Consider the following 11,685-nt stretch of genomic DNA (forward strand, 5'->3'; position numbering starts at 1 on the left):
TTTGTCATAGAGAGATTCTCATGGTTTTGTCATAGAAAGATTCTCATGGTTTTTTCATAGAGAGATTCTCATGGTTTTGTCATAGAAAGATTCTCATGGTTTTGTCCTAGAGAGATTCTCATGGTTTTGTCCTAGAGAGATTCTCATGGCTTTGTCATAGAGAGATTTTCATGGTTTTGTCATAGAGAGATTCTCATGGTTTTGTCATAGAAAGATTCTCATGGTTTTGTCATAGAGAGATTCTCATTGGTTTGTCATAGAGAGATTCTCTTGGTTTTGTCATAGAGAGATTCTCATGGTTTTGTCATAGAGAGATTCTCATGGTTTTGTCATAGAGAGATTCTCATGGTTTTGTCATAGAGAGATTCTCATGGTTTTGTCATAGAAAGATTCTCATGGTTTTGTCATATAGAGATTCGCATTGGTTTGTCATAGAGAGATTCTCTTGGTTTTGTCATAGAGAGATTCTCATGGTTTTGTCATAGAGAGATTCTCATGGTTTTGTCATAGAGAGATTCTCATGGTTTTGTCATAGAAAGATTCTCATGGTTTTTTCATAGAGAGATTCTCATGGTTTTGTCATAGAAAGATTCTCATGGTTTTGTCCTAGAGAGATTCTCATGGTTTTGTCCTAGAGAGATTCTCATGGCTTTGTCATAGAGAGATTTTCATGGTTTTGTCATAGAGAGATTCTCATGGTTTTGTCATAGAAAGATTCTCATGGTTTTGTCATAGAGAGATTCTCATTGGTTTGTCATAGAGAGATTCTCTTGGTTTTGTCATAGAGAGATTCTCATGGTTTTGTCATAGAGAGATTCTCATGGTTTTGTCATTGAGAGATTCTCTTGGTTTTGTCATTGAGAGATTCTCATTGGTTTGTCATAGAGAGATTCTCTTGGTTTTGTCATAGAGAGATTCTCATGGTTTTGTTATAGAGAGATTCTCATTGGTTTGTCATAGAGAGATTCTCTTGGTTTTGTCATAGAGAGATTCTCATGGTTTTGTCATAGAGAGATTCTCATGGTTTTGTCATAGAGAGATTCTCATGGTTTTGTCATTGAGAGATTCTCTTGGTTTTGTCATAGAGAGATTCTCATGGTTTTGTCCTAGAGAGATTCTCATGGTTTTGTCATAGAGAGATTCTCATGTTTTTTTCATAGAAAGATTCTCATGGCTTTGTCATAGAGAGATTCTCATGGCTTTGTCATATAGAGATTCTCATGGCTTTGTCATAGAGAGATTCTCATGGTTTTGTCAAAGAGAGATTCTCATGGTTTTGTCATAGAGAGATTCTCATGGTTTTGTTATAGAGAGATTCTCATGGTTTGTCATAGAGAGATTCTCATGGTTTTGTCATAGAGAGATTCTCATGGTTTTGTCATAGAGAGATTCTCATGGTTTGGTCATAGAGAGATTCTCATGGTTTGGTCATAGAGAGATTCTCATGGTTTTGTCATAGAGAGATTCTCATGGTTTTGTCATAGAGAGATTCTCATGGTTTTGTCATAGAAAGATTCTCATGGTTTTGTCATAGAGAGATTCTCTTGGTTTTGTCATAGAGAGATTCTTATGGTTTTGTCATAGAGAGATTCTCATGGTTTTGTCATATAGAGATTCTCATGGTTTTGTCATAGAGAGATTCTCATGGTTTTGTCATAGAGAGATTCTCATGGTTTTACTAGGCATACATTATATTCGTCGTATCTTCCCAATCATATTACTTACTTCACTCCTTGCAGCCTGGTCCCTCTCTAGGTTTTATCCTAGGTTCCTGCCTTCTAGAGAGTTTTTCCTAGACCCTGCTCGGCATTGATTGCTCTCTGTTGTTTTAGGCTGGGTTTCTGTAAAGCACTTTGTGACAACTGCTGACATAAAAAGATATTAAATACATGTGAGTGATCGATTACTCTGCATATGTTTTGGCCATGGACTGTCCGAGAGGACTGAGGAGACTTTCACTGGAGACTCTTATAGGAGGTGTGTATATTCTCGGCCCTGTGCGTTATCTCACGAGCCCCGTTGGCTGGTGATTGATAAACTCATTGAAGTACCAGACATTAAACTTTGGACTCGGAGCTTGTCATGGTTTTATAGATAATTGGGAATCCTAATAAAATACTAAATAAATACTAAATACCAAAACCAAAAATCAACACCTAGAAAAACGTAATGCAAGCTTATATCTTGTTCTAAATGTAAGGGTGAATGAATTAATTCTAATCTCAATTTACGTTCTCATCTTTTTCTGTCCAATGCCTCTATGGGAATCTGAAACAGACAAGCACAATATGCCAACTCAACCCTTTCTAAAACTCACACACTGCACAATGAATGAGCTCACTGAAGTAGCAGACACAAAACTTTGGACTCGGAGCGTGTCATGGTTTTACAGCAGACAGTGCCCTGGTGTCATCCTGTATGTGTGTTACTTCTCAAAGCCAACTTCCCTGCAGTCTTCTTTGCAGCTGTCATTGGACATCTCCATAATCTGCTTTAAATTGTGAGCCAGAGTCGCCCCTATTATTCCAGATGAATCATTTCATATTTCAAATATGCGATTCAGTCATTCAGTCTCCGTCTGAGAGGAATATGTTTAGTGAGAGAGTGAGGGGATTTTCTCAGTGCACATGTCAAAACACAACTCGGCCCACTTCCCTTTTCATGTTTTGGAAACGGGGCCGTCCGGTAATCAGCAACTATGCTAACCACATCCTCATTTCCTGTTATGATATTAGAGTTTTCCTTCACTCAATTTTGGCTCATTAAGTAATATTTCATCACGTTAAGCATAGACAGGAACATGCTTGCTCTCACCCGTAAAGGAATTAGATCATAAGATTATGAAATACATTTGAGCTAAATTATCAGAGGGACCTAGCCTATTGGTGCTGATTGAGACTTTACATACACAAACTATACAGAGGATATATTCACTTCCTGTTCTTCTTTTTCTCTTCCATCACACCCAACACATTTCCATTCCAGATATGTACAGCACTGCAGATATGAAATGAATAGTAATAATCGTAGTCAAGGAAATTAGACGGAGAGACAGCAAACCGTAAAAGTGCAGTAGCATCCTGTAGTAGAATGTAACATCCTTTATCTTCGAGGAAGTCTCCTGTGTAGATCCAATCTATCCCCATTCCCCACTGTGTCTGTCTAGGAATGTTTATTATTAATGGTGTGGCTCTGCCCTCCTGTGGTCGCCATAGCTACTGGATCAACCTCCCTAGTGTCTCATCAGAAGGCCCCACAGAAGCTGTCTGTCCGACTGACTGACAGCCAGGTACTACCGTCGCACTGGCAGAACTGTCATCACTGTCTGTAAGTGACATTTAGCCCAGTCAAGGGCTGTGTTGAGTAGTTCTGTGACTCCAATGCATGGGAGGGACACTCACAAATGGTGAAATTGGGTATTGTCTAGATTGGCGAGAACAACACGGTGCTCTCACTGCTGTTGTTTTCCTGACCCAATGGGGACATAGTGACAATGTCAGTAGTATTGTTCTATTGATGGATTATGCATTGACCATGTTTTCTACCATCCCCTGAATCAGAAACTAATGAGGTGGATTATTCTGTAGTAAACTGTGTGACCCAGAAGGAAATTGTCAGAGTTTCTCTTGTTTTCTAGACTTGTTCAAAGTTGTTCAGTTTGTCATTATGAATTTCACAGGGGACTGGTTTTAGGCTACTACATTGTGGCTGCCTGGCTGGACTGGTTCTCTGTGTATTTTTGCCAAATCCACATCACACAGCAGCACTGAGAGAACAAGAACTTTCAGAACCCTGTTCTGTGTTCTACAGAAGACATGCAATGAGGGATTAAATGGATTAAATGTATTTATTTCTGTCAAAAAATGTTTTTTGAAATTATATCAAATGTATATAAGTATTCACACCCCTGAGTTAATACATGTTAGAGTCACATTTGGCAGCGATTACAGCTGTGAGTCTTTCTGGGTATGTCTCTAAGAGCTTTACACAGCTGGATTGTGCAATATGATTTTTTTCAAAATTCTTCTAGCTCTGTCAAATTGGTTGTTGATCACTGCTAAACAACCATTTTCAGGTCTTGCTGTAGATTTTCAAGTAGATTTAAGTCAAAACTGTAACTCAGGAATATTCACTGTCTTCTTGGTAAACAACTCCAGTGTAGATTTGGCCTTATGTTTTAGGTTATTGTCCTGCTGAAAGGTGAATTAATCTCCCAGTACCTGGTAGAAAGCCGACTGAACCTGGTTTTCCTCTAGGATCTTGCCTGTGCTTAGCTCCATTCCATGTATTTTTTATCCTGAAAAACTCCCCAGTCCTTAACGATTAAAAGCATACCCATAACATGATGCAGCGACCACTATGCCTGCAAATATGGAGAGTGGTACTCAGAATTGTGTTGTATTGGATTCAGGACAAAAAGTTATTTGCTTTGCCACATTTTTTGCAGTATTACTTTAGCGCTTTGTTGAAAACAGGATGCATGTTTTGGAATATTTGTATTCTGTACAGGTTTCCTTTTCAATCTGTCAATTAGGTTAGTATTGGGTAGTAACTACAATGTTGTTGAACCGTCCTCAGTCTTCTTCTATCACAGCCGTTAAGCTCTGTAACTGTTTTAAACTCACCATTGGCCTCATGGTGAAATCCCTGAGCAGTTTCCTTCATCTCTGGCAACTGAGTTAGGAAGGACATCTGTATCTTTGAGTGACTGGGTGTATTGATACACCGTTCAAAGTGAAATGAATAAATTCACCATGCTCAAAGGGATACTTAATGTCTGCTTAAAAAAAAAAAATCTACCAATAGGTGCCCTTCTATGCGAGGCATTGGAACACCTCCCTGGTCTTTGTGGTTGAATCTGTGCTTGAAATTCACTGCTCGACTGAGGGACCTTACAGATAATTGTATGTGTGGGGTACAGAGATGAAGTAGTCGTAAAAAAATGTTAAAAACTATTCTTGGACACAGTGAGTCCATGCAACTTATTATGTGATATTTCAGCATTTTCTTTAAAATTATTATTATTTTGTAATCTAAAAACATAATTCCACTTTGACATTACGGGGTACTGTGTTTAGGCCAGTGATTAAATCTCAATGTAACCATTTTAAATTCAGGCTGTAATATAACAAAATGTGGAAAAAGTGAAGGGGTGTGAATACTTTCGGAAGGCACTGTATGTAGGCTACATGTTATTTGCTAAATAATCAGTGCAATAATTTGCTTTGCATCAATATGAATCTTTCTCAAAAGGTCCAAATCTTTCCCGCATAGAACCTTAACCAAGGTGAGCATATTTATCCTATAAATCCAAATGTTGTCACGCAAGGGCTCTTAAAAGAACAATCAACATGGCCAACGAGACAAAAAAAGCTGTTTGCTGTTCATAACCAGCGTTTTTAAAAGTCCCTGCTGACCCATTATATGGCTAATAGATTTCCTTATAGCTTAGAGGAGCTGTGGTAATCTGTGTTGATTGGCTAGCCATCAAACCACACAGAGGAGCATGCAAAGAGCTGCCTGACTTTCAGCTCAAGCCAAAATATGTCCATGGAGAGTGTGTTTTTCCCAGTATGCACTACTTTCTGTGTATGCGTTCTCTCTCTCTCTCCTTCTCGCTCTCTCTACATTTAATATTGACAAGAGGTAAGTTGTCTTGAATAATTTGTATTCCTCCCCAATAAAGCTTTTCATAGTGTTTGTACTAGTTGGTTTGATAAGATACTGAAGACATACTGAACACATTTCAATGTGTTAACCATTTAATGTGCAGTCAATCAGTGATGCTTAGTATCCTGTCTCATTGCACACTTGTCTGTCACATTTATTGTCCCTTTGGTGACAGTTTGTGTTTTGTCACATAACACTTTAATTACAGCTTAGTGGGACAGTATGTGGTTTAGTGTACATATGGATCCTTCATAGGGGCTAGGGATAGAAATGGGTCTGGACCATGGCAGAGGCTAGGGATAGAAATGGGTCTGGACCATGGCAGGAGTTAGGGAGAGAAACGGGTCTGGGCCATGGCAGGAGTTAGAGAGAGAAACGGGTCTGGGCCATGGCAGGAGTTAGGGAGAGAAACGGGTCTGGGCCATGGCAGAGGCTAAGGATAGAAACAGGTCTGGACAATGGTAGGGGCTAGGGATAGAAACGGGTCTGGACCATGGCAGGAGTTAGGGATAGAAACGGGTCTGGGCCATGGTAGGTGTTAGGAAGAGAAACAGGTCTGGGCCATGGTAGGGGCTAGGGATAGAAACGGGTCTGGGCCATGGTAGGGGCTAGGGATAGAAATGGGTCTGGGCCATGGTAGGGGCTAGGGATAGACACGGGTCTGGACCATGGCAGGAGTTAGGGATAGAAACGGGTCTGGGCCATGGTAGGGGCTAGGGATAGAAATGGGTCTGGGCCATGGTAGGTGTTAGGGAGAGAAACGGGTCTGGGCCATGGTAGGGGCTAGGGATAGAAACGGGTCTGGGCCATGGTAGGGGCTTGGGATAGAAACGGGTCTGGGCCATGGTAGGGGCTAGGGATAGAAACGGGTCTGGGCCATGGTAGGGGCTAGGGATAGAAACGGGACTGGGCCATGGTAGGGGCTAGGGATAGAAACGGGTCTGGGCCATGGTAGGTGTTAGGAAGAGAAACGGGTCTGGGCCATGGTAGGGGCTAGGGATAGAAATGGGTCTAGGCCATGGTAGGGGCTAGGGATAGAAACGGGCCTGGGCCATGGTAGGGGCTAGGGATAGAAATGGGTCTGGGCCATGGTAGGGGCTAGGGATAGAAACGGGTCTGGTCCATCTAGGCAGTCCCTCTCCTCTCTCTGTTGATCCATGTGCTGTGCGTGTTCCCTGTTATTTGTCGCTCATAGCAGTGAGACTGTAAGTGCACAAGTATGCTTTGATGGTCTTTGTTTATACATCAGGCCCCTTTGAATCAGTCGTGTTCCAGACCACCATTGTTGTTAATGAATTAGTTCAGTGTTATGTTCGGTTGAGAATTTTCGAAACAAATGATTTTCATGCTTTTCCTCGCCTTTGTTCCACTTTTAAAAGTGGGCAACGGGGCAAATACCACAACACTGATCTAAGTTCTGGTGTTATTTGTCTACAAAAAGCTTCATCAAGATTCCACTAGATCACAGTGGAAAATGTGAGAAATTCAACACATTCTTCCTTCGATCCAGAAGACTTTTTAATGCTAGCGCTTTCATCAAAAAGAAACCATTGAAAATAATGAAGATAGAAATGATGATTGGCCCTCCAAATCATAGTCGACTCATCCAAGGTGCAGTGACTGCCAAAACATCCCTACTCTGCCCTGCCAGGTTTGGATAGAAGATACTCAGTTAACACATCCAAAGAGAAATGTATAGCATTTCTACCACAAAGTAGACGTGGAGGAGCCCTCAGAACGGTGTAAATTGTGCCGCTCACAGATTCTAGAACTGTTCATGGACCAAGTCTTTCTTGCATTTGCCAAAGAAAAGAGGTTATCGCTTTTTACTACTACAGATGAAAATGGAGTATCTCTCCCCTGACAGTTTCAGTTGGCATTTGATCCCTCTTCCTGTGTTGTTGATCATCAATTGAACACTTTGAGATCTCTCAAACACAATTTGAACCCAGGTCCACAATCTTCGGTGTCATAGTTAAAACATAATGGCATTTAGGGGTTACTACAATCTGGGGCATGTGACACTGTAGTGTGGTTGTGCGGTGCAACAAGAATGTAGCACAGAGATTATACATTAGGGGTTGCATCCCAAATGGAACCCTATTCCCTATATAGTGCACCACTTTTGACCACATGCGCTGGTCAAAAGTAGTGCACTATGTAGGGAATAGGGTGCCATTTGGGACGCAATATAAGTCTGGATGAGGTCAGTGTACATACTAACAGGGAAAGCAAATGGGCATTGAGTGATTTTCTCACTACATAACACAAGCAAAAGGATAACATGGAATCAAGAGATTATAATTCATTTCAGAAACCAAAACAAGCCATTCATCACATTGACACATTATCCAACAGGTCTTGAAGTAATCAGGAACACATTAACTTACATTCGATTTTCTTCGCATCACATCACATCAAATCACGCAATATTGAAAAGGTAGTCAACTGAACTGGATGAATTAACACTTTTTCACGACACGATGATTGTCACACCTCAACTGGTCCCAACGAACAGTCCGATGGTGTTGAAAAAGGAGAGACAGTCCTCACGCACTTTACCGCTGTTAGGAAGTTTCAGCTTTAAGCCAATGGTTGAGTAACTTGTGCTAGCATGGACATGCTAGGTGCTGACATGTTTACAAAGCTACAGTGCCTTGCGAAAGTATTCGGCCCCCTTGAACTTTACGACCTTTTGCCACATTTCAGGCTTCAAACATAAAGATATAAAACAGTATTTTTTTGTCAAGAATCAACAACAAGTGGGACACAATCATGAAGTGGAACGACATTTATTGGATATTTCAAACTTTTTTAACAAATCAAAAACTGAAAGATTGGGCGTGCAAAATTATTCAGCCCCCTTAAGTTAATACTTTGTAGCGCCACCTTTTGCTGCGATTACAGCTGTAAGTCGCTTGGGGTATGTCTCTATCAGTTTTGCACATCGAGAGACTGACATTTTTTCCCATTCCTCCTTGCAAAACAGCTCGAGCTCAGTGAGGTTGAATGGAGAGCATTTGTGAACAGCAGTTTTCAGTTCTTTCCACAGATTCTCGATTGGATTCAGGTCTGGACTTTGACTTGGCCATTCTAACACCTGGATATGTTTATTTTTGAACCATTCCATTGTAGATTTTGCTTTATGTTTTGGATCATTGTCTTGTTGGAAGACAAATCTCCGTCCCAGTCTCAGGTCTTTTGCAGACTCCATCAGGTTTTCTTCCAGAATGGTCCTGTATTTGGCTCCATCCATCTTCCCATCAATTTTAACCATCTTCCCTGTCCCTGCTGAAGAAAAGCAGGCCCAAACCATGATGCTGCCACCACCATGTTTGACAGTGGGGATGGTGTGTTCAGCTGTGTTGCTTTTACGCCAAACATAACGTTTTGCATTGTTGCCAAAAAGTTCAATTTTGGTTTCATCTAACCAGAGCACCTTCTTCCACGTGTTTGGTGTGTCTCCCAGGTGGCTTGTGGCAAACTTTAAACAACACTTTTTATGGATATCTTTAAGAAATGGCTTTCTTCTTGCCACTCTTCCATAAAGGCCAGATTTGTGCAATATACGACTGATTGTTGTCCTATTGACAGAGTCTCCCACCTCAGCTGTAGATCTCTGCAGTTCATCCAGAGTGATCATGGGCCTCTTGGCTGCATCTCTGATCAGTCTTCTCCTTGTATGAGCTGAAAGTTTAGAGGGACGGCCAGGTCTTGGTAGATTTGCAGTGGTCTGATACTCCTTCCATTTCAATATTATCGCTTGCACAGTGCTCCTTGGGATGTTTAAAGCTTGGGAAATCTTTTTGTATCCAAATCCGGCTTTAAACTTCTTCACAACAGTATCTCGGACCTGCCTGGTGTGTTCCTTGTTCTTCATGATGCTCTCTGCGCTTTTAACGGACCTCTGAGACTATCACAGTGCAGGTGCATTTATACGGAGACTTGATTACACACAGGTGGATTGTATTTATCATCATTAGTTATTTAGGTCAACATTGGATCATTCAGAGATCCTCACTGAACTTCTGGAGAGAGTTTGCTGCACTGAAAGTAAAGGGGCTGAATAATTTTGCACGCCCAATTTTTCAGTTTTTGATTTGTTAAAAAAGTTTGAAATATCCCAATAAATGTCGTTCCACTTCATGATTGTGTCCCACTTGTTGTTGATTCTTCACAAAAAAATACAGTTTTATATCTTTATGTTTGAAGCCTGAAATGTGGGAAAAGGTCGCAAAGTTCAAGGGGGCCGAATACTTTCCCAAGGCACTGTAACTGAAGTTTTCCAGTCATAGCTGTCAGGTAGCCTAGCGGTTAAGAGTGTTAGGCCAGTAACCGAAGGGTTGCTAGTCTGTGCCGGCAAAGTGGAAAAATCTGACGCTCTGCCCTTGAGCATGGCAGTAAACCCCCAACAACAACTGCTCCCCGGGCACGGATGACGTGGATGTCGATTAAGGCTGATTCTGATTCAGAGGGGTTGGGTTAAATGCGTATGACTGACTAGGTATCCCCTTTCCCTTCCCCATTATAGCTGTCATCATAGCCATCATTATAACCGCTATCAAAGCTGTCCTTATAACCATCATCAAAGCTGTCATCATAGCCATCATCATAACCGCCATCAAAGCCGTCCTCATAGCCATCATCATAACCGTCATCATAGCCATTATCATAACCGTCATCATAGCCATTATCATAACCGTGATCATAGCCGTCCTTATAGCTGTCATCATAGCCGTCAGACATACAGTAAGTGGAGGAATTAGATAGGAATGGTTCACTGTCTCCATCACCAAGTAAGTTGAGGGTTTGAGTACAGGTGCAGGATGACTTTCTGTAGGAGCAAGGACTGGGTGGAGATGGATAACTATTCAGCAGCTTTAACGGTCAAACCACATTGAACTCCAGCAGCCACCGGAACTAGAACTGTCTCACTTCCTGTATCAATAAAGCTAAACCCTACACAATTAAAGCATTTGCCAATAGGAAAATGGATAATTAGTTACCAGGTAAAGACAGATATTTAGTGTAACACAAATTCCCAACATATCAGCAATGACTATAACTGCCATAAAAATGAAATAACAGCAACACTGCTCTCCAATACTCTCAAAAGCTCTCCCCTTCTTCTCTTCGTAACTACTGATATATGAACAGGTTTTTCCCACCACCTATCAAGTCCTTTCAGATCTGTTGCTTTGAGTGAAATGTTGTGGGTGAGACGTGAGATAATGTTTTTGAGGGCATTGGAAACAAAATTGTAGAAGGATGGTTTTGACTTCTGAGATACTGTCAGATTTCCACCATTTCAATTACGCATATGAAATCCTTTCCAAAAAAAACAATTATCTTTCTCATTTACGCATGACCAACTGATGAGATGTGTCCCATGTCTCAACATTACCCCAGTGGTCTTGGGACACTCATCTAAGTCTAAATGCCCATTCCTACAGGAGAATGAGGGTCATGTTCATTCGGGCAAGTCCATGTAGTCTGTTTCAGTCCGGTTAATATCCAAAATATATTATTTCACAATATGCATCACATCAGATATGCGAATGACGTCCACACACTAAACAGAGCATCGTATAATAATGAAAACTACAAATGTGGTCGACCATGAACAGTTCAACCCAAAAATACACTGAAGCTGCCAATGGGCTAGATCTCAAAGGAGGGCAGAGTGAATGGGACATTAAACACAAGGCTATGCTACACTCGGCTTCTTCAGTCTGACTACAGATGCTCAGGCTGTGTGTACATGGACTTGATTACTATCGACGCAAGAGAACAGACCGGCAATGAGGACGTATGAATCAGCCCTGCTAGAACCAGGACCCAGAGAGACTGGTATGGCCCCTGGCTGAGGAACCCAGTGCACTCTGGTGTGTCAGAGAGCTAGAACTTTTGACCCAGTCCTTGTTGTTCGGATTGCCTGAGATTATACTAAGAGATCCTTGATTCAGGTGTTGGTCAGTTAGAAATCAAATGATTTTCCTTTGCTGTCGTGGAAGG

This window comes from Oncorhynchus mykiss, chromosome 10, assembly GCF_013265735.2.
Source record: "Oncorhynchus mykiss isolate Arlee chromosome 10, USDA_OmykA_1.1, whole genome shotgun sequence".
NCBI classification, from domain to species: Eukaryota; Metazoa; Chordata; class Actinopteri; order Salmoniformes; family Salmonidae; genus Oncorhynchus; species Oncorhynchus mykiss.